Genomic DNA, 6,274 nt, shown 5'->3' with positions numbered 1-6,274 from the left:
TTCACTTGTCTGTGTGTGTGTGTAATTTTCTAATGTCACGCATCATCGTTCAGATAAATGATTTGTAAGTAATTACATTTGCATGTACACATCGCTGAATCGCTTTGGGTGCAAGAATATCAATCGATTCGTCGGCTGCCACTTTTGATGAATTTAATCGGGCGAGAAGGCAGACGTAACGCGTTTCGGCTATGTTTTTATAATATTTAAATATGTATGTAGCTATTGTCAGTGTCATCATGCGCGTACAAGCTTAAGCATGTTTTGAAATATGTTCTAACTTTTAACACATTGTCAATTTGTTATCAACATTTTACGCTTCATTTTTTATTTGCATTATTGCCAGCAGCAGCAGCGTTGATGTGCGGCATTCTAAATGTTTAAAGTACATTTTTAAATTATTTAGATGATTAGATTGAATTCATGTTATTCACATGAGTGGGCGATGAGCAGAACCTGCATGTATTTATTGAAATAATAGCCCCTAGAGTGGAATAGCTGATTGGCCCATGCATGCTCTAGAAACCAGATGGGAGCTACAGCCATAACTCGGAGTAACAAGTAGCTATAGGCAATTTAAATGGGTGGTAACATTATTTAAAAATATTTAGTTATAAGTAGCCTTGTTTAAAATGTGTATTGTGATATTTGACATAATTTATTTGTTTAATTGATTTTATTTTTTATTTTGAAGCTCAAAAATAGGTTTGAATTAAAAACTTTTCAAGCACCATTCGTTTGCCACCAATCTTGTAAAATTTTATATATATACTTTTTTATTGTTTTAATGTAAACAGTTGGCATCGACATGGTTTTTTCTCAACATCTTCAACTATCATCGCCGTATTTCAGCCAATTTATATACAACCCTATACATGGAGAACCTTCCTCATGAATCAAAGTGTCCATTGGTAAACACTTTCAAAAATCCGCTAAGTAGTTTTTCAGTTAAACGCTTTCAGACACACAGCCGATTTGGGGCACTTCAATTTTTAATATGTATAGGTACGGCAACGCCAAAACAGCTTGGGTACATCATATGATCGGCAATGCTATTAGGCTAAACTCTACTACCGGAGGAACTTTGCTACCCAGTAATCAGCCACGGCTTTCAGGCTAATCAGGGACATGAGTACATTAAGAGTTGGCATCCTTGTGATAACCATAACCAATCGCTGAGCATGCCTACCTGCCCTCTGAATGCATCTCAGCTCATTTTAACTCAACTGAGTTCCCCAATATCCAGCGCTAATGCTTTATCTGTCTGTCCACACAACAATCTTTCTTTCACATCAAGCTTCTGAAGCTATGGCAATCTTTAACTATTCTGCTCTCACATCTTGAACTCAACTCAATACCAGGGCTCCCGCTCTCCAACAGCTAAACCTATTCAAAGTAATTATTTCGATGTTTTCCGGTTTATTCGTTTCGGGACCAATTCCGGATTTCAGGATTTTTATATACGGTATTTTGCAAAGCCAAAATTACTAAGTACTTTTGTACGCAGTATGTCGTTTTTATAGTAAAATTCCACAGAATTTTCTGTAGTCAAGTTTAACTAATAACTCTGCAGGGAGATACGTAAACTTAATTATTACGGATCTGTATACCGTTTTTTCCAGATTTGGTAGTTTTCCAATGATATTTTCATTCAAATTTGCATTGCGAATGAAAAAAAGGGCAAACTTTAACATGGTAAATATTACTTGACGTCATGTACGAGTAAATATGAGCGAGTAAGGCTATGTACGACATGGCGTATGAGTAACATTTTCTGCTTCTATTTCATACAAAAAATTATTGTACATTTGCGTTTGACCATTCAAGAGTTATTTACATCGGCGTTGCCAGCATGAAATTTAGGGGGGGCTCGACCCTATTAAGCTGGCATTTCAGGGTACTATTTTATATATATAAGGAAAATTTGAAAGTTAGGGGGGGGGTTGAGCACCCCCCTGCCTCTACCTGGCTACGCCCATGGTTATTTATCCATCGATTTTCATCGTCAGGAGCTTGAGTTTTTGCAAAAAGAACAGGCTTCAATAAGCAATTAAAAAAAGTACAAAAAATTGGTTTCTTTTTAAATTTTTTTTGTTAAAGTTTGAATTTTTTTTTTTACATAAAAATTAAAAGTTGAAGTTTACGTGTCTCAGCGATTTTTTATTTATTTATTTTCAAAACTTGAGATTTTCCCCACAGTGGAATTTAACTACATATCGACTGCTGAGTGGAAGATCGACCTATCTCTAACAACCTTATCTATCTATCTCAAAAAACTTTTGAAGGACGCCCTATTTCAGAATTTGGTTGAACAACGCCCTATTTAAGAATTCGTTTCAAAAACGCCCTATCTCAACTGCCGATTAAAAAACGCCCTACATCGGCACATTTTCAATTTTTTTTGAAATAAGATAGGGCGTTCTTCTAAATTCTGAGATTGGGTGTTTTTCAATAAAGTTCTGAAATAGGGCGTTCCTGAAAAATTTTCGTCGTAGGTCGGTCTTCCACTCAGCAGTCGTTATACTTTAAAATGGACAAGTTAACGGCTCTTAATAATGATAAGTTGTATGAATAGTTTTATAGAAAAATATATGCGCGCAGTGAAATGACTGCGTTGGAAACAAATAGGCGAGGGCATTACCGCCTCCAGGAGCCAGGACACAAAAGCACACAAACATATGCGCAAGCGCACTTGAGAAATAATATTTAGTTGTGAACATATCCGCTGTTACGAACACCATCTTCCCATCTTAAATGCTGTGGGATAATTTAAATTATTAATTAAAACAATTCACATCGCTGGCAACCAGCAGTGGAGCATAATGATTTTTGGCTGCTTTCATGCACACGAGGGCAACGGCATACATATGTGTGTACATATGTGTGTACATCTATACTTATGCTTATGTATGTGTGTGCTATCATATTGTTATTACTAAATGACGTTGCTGACCGTAAAAGCACAAAGGCTTAAAACCAACAATGTGACCAGCACAGGGCAATAGCCAGTGAAACAATGTACATACGTAATATGTATGTGTGTGTTATGAGAGTATGTAAAAATGCATATCTCTCGGTGCATAGGCCAACGGCATCAACAATAACACCGCCATAGCTGCGAGTGCCGCATCTGCCATATATGTAGTATTTTTGTATTTTTTTTGTGTGTGTGTGCATATTTCGCAGCGGACAAGCATTGCCAATTAAAAATTTCATATGTGGTGATTGGGCGTAAACAATCACGGCGGTGCTTTTGTTATTTTCTCTTGTTTGCTGATCTTGATGAATGCTCAACATTGCACCGAAATTGCATGCAGTCATTCAAAAGCAAACTTACGTGCATACTCACACACACACACACACATGAACTACGAGCATCCTATAGGAGCGAAATAATGCGCTGCTTGCTTTTGTTGTCTGCTGCCTACCGCCGCATCGTTCGCCATTTGCTGAAGTGCATTTTCGCGCTAAATGTGACGGTCAATGAACAATGCTAACAACTATTATAGACAATAAAAAATGTGTGTGTGTAGTAGTTTGCTGTAATATTCTGTTTGTTTCATATCTATTGTTCATTCAAATATTTATTGTACAAGTGCTGGCAAAATTTAATTAATTGCATAGAAAAAAAAACAATGAGAAATAGCAGGTGCGGCCAGCAAAGCGCATATGGGATGTAATATGATTACATTTTTCGACGAGATAAAATAGCGCGATATTATTATGTAATTTGATATTTAGCGCCGTTTTCACAGCGGAGTGTTAACTTCCGAATTTGAGTACGCGTCCAATATTTGTATTGAAAATCTCTAGTTACGTAAATATAGTGTCGGAAAAATAAATAGGGATACACACTTTAACAAGTTTTTGTAATTTGTATTTGGCTAAATTTATGTTCATTAATTTTTAATGGAAGTTTAGCTAACTATAGTACGTTCAAAAACTTTTTTACTTGGAGGAAAATGCACACGATTTTTTCATAAGATTCTGATTAGAAAGTTGACGAACATTTGTTGAAATCCGCCGCTGTTTTATAATTCTTGTACAAATTTTAAACTTTTGACTTACATGGTTTTTGTTAGATACTGTTTTATAATTCTTGTACAAATTTTAAACTTTTGACTTACATGGTTTTTGTTAGATACCATTATTAAAATTAATAAACATCAAATAAATAAAAGAAATATAGCCAAAACTTGTTTGGAAGTCGGGCATCTATTTATTTTCCCGCCACCGTAGCGGCCGTCTGGTAGTTAGCTCGCCAAAATGCCAAATTTTCATGTTTTTATGCATATTCTCTTCTCGTTATTAAAAGCTGCTTTAAAATTTACGAAAGTTCAGTGTTTGTCGATTTCACTATCTAGGTTTTTTATGCGTTTCGTGCTCTGGAAAGATCTGGTCAACTGTGAACTTGCCAGGCCTGTTGGTTTATGAAAAACTTCAGTCTTTCACACACCATCATGGAGGGGAATCCTCTTGGATTTGATAAACAGCAAGGAGATTTAAAACTTCTAGTCAAATTCATCAGACCTGTCTCTTTCGCCATTCAAAAGCATTGAGAAGTGTTCCTTTCATATCTCGGGAGTACTCTCGACATATATTACCAAATTTTCATCCCGGCCTTGAAACCATTTGATTGATATTCGCATTCACGTCTTTCTTCTTATCTTTTTTCATCTTAGAAAACAGTCCCTCTTCCCTGTTCTTTTTCCGGTATATACATAAGTATATATTTTCTCGAGTGTAGCTATTGACTGAAGTGTGGCGCAGTACAGTTTGTTATACGAGCTCTTTCTGGGTAGATGGCAATAATCAACAACTTCATCCGCCGCAGTACGAACGTGGACGGATGTGAGCGTCGACTCACGATTGATGAGGGTTGTAGGTCAAATACTGGGATGCAGAGTACTTCAGGCTAATATGGTGCGTGTATCGACTAGTATTCTACTCTCGATCTTGGCAGTAAACCAACTGTTTAGAGACATGGAGGAGGAGGGAGCTGCAATGTCGTTGCTTATGCTGAAAAATTTTTAAATGTTGTAAGTGGACAATTTTCTTAAACACTGAACGATTTTATGAAGGTAAAATAAGGAGGATGGAAAAGGAGATGAACATGAGTAGCCTAGGAGGAGACCCAAGTAAAACGAAACGGGTATTAGTTAATTCCCAGAAAGTACAAGATTCAACCATTAAAGGCACCAACTAAACACATTTCGACGTATACACAACAGCCATCTATAAATATAAAGGCGCAATCGCTTTGAAAGGGGCGTGTCCCGCAGCACAGTACGTTGAATGTGCACTGTCGTGGTTAGAGCTATACTTTTACATGAAGTGGTGTGGTGGTCTAAATACTTGAGCTAAGAACTCAGTCATGCTCATAGTAAAAAACGTGGAAACGACGACCCTACTGCGGAACAGCACGTCTCTACGCACAGCGCCCATGGAGGCGGTGGATGTACTGCTAAATCAATATAGTGTCCAAAGACATTATGGCGAAGCAAAATGGAGCTGACGCAGTCATTAGGCTGTGAAAATTATCTAGCTGCGGAGCAAAACAATGTGATTCGCCTGCCGTAAGTAATGGGCAGAGGGTAAAGAGTATGTTTTGTGACCCACTGACTCTATACAGCACCACAGCAGAACTTCGAGTACAAAAGTCATTTCGTCTACCAGACTATTGCAGCGTCTTCAAAGCCGAGCTTGCGGCTATGCAGGAAACTGTCAGCTGGCTAAGAATTCTAAATTCCATTAGAAGTAGTTCAGAGAATGTAGCGATCTGACGCAGATTATGTAATGAGCGGCAGAGCAGTGCATTGAAATGGCGGACGAACTGATAAGGAAGGACACTACTCTTCGTCTCTTGCTGTCTTGGAAGAGGTAGGGATTGCCGTTGGCTACTTGCAAACTCAATATATATAAATACATACATCCAAGTATTATTCTTCTCAAAAGCAGGTGCAACATGCCTGCCATATAAAAAATTCTTGTAGCCAGAATGGGTCTGGAAAAGGTCGATAGAGATCCTGTGTAGAACCACAACGATCAGCCCTTAGCTTCAACACAATTTTCCAAACCTAACCTTAACCGATAAAAGAGAAAAGAGAAAAAATTCTAATATTTCGTACATATTTAATATGCAAAAACCGGTTCAAAGCTTCTTTAAAAAGAGAATAATAACTTGTTAAAAATTTGTTGTGGCTTTCCTTGCGGTGCAGGATATAAAAATTAATGAGCTGAACAAAATATTTGCCACATTATGGACACACGCTTT

The 6,274-nt window shown here is 37.4% G+C and overlaps 1 protein-coding gene across 1 annotated transcript in view; it reads right to left on the bottom strand.

Annotated features, from left to right (window-relative positions):
- LOC118747832 overlaps window positions 1-6,274 on the bottom strand; it is a 94,016-nt gene that overhangs the window by 15,977 nt on the left and 71,765 nt on the right. The gene's annotated exons all lie outside the window — the stretch shown is intronic.

The sequence above is a fragment of the Rhagoletis pomonella genome, unplaced genomic scaffold (genome assembly GCF_013731165.1).
Source record: "Rhagoletis pomonella isolate Grant_MI unplaced genomic scaffold, Rhpom_1.0 Rhpom_scaffold_00012, whole genome shotgun sequence".
Classification (NCBI taxonomy): Eukaryota; Metazoa; Arthropoda; class Insecta; order Diptera; family Tephritidae; genus Rhagoletis; species Rhagoletis pomonella.
The sequence above is the reverse complement of the archived record's forward strand: the minus strand, read 5'-3'. Positions and strand labels throughout refer to the sequence as shown.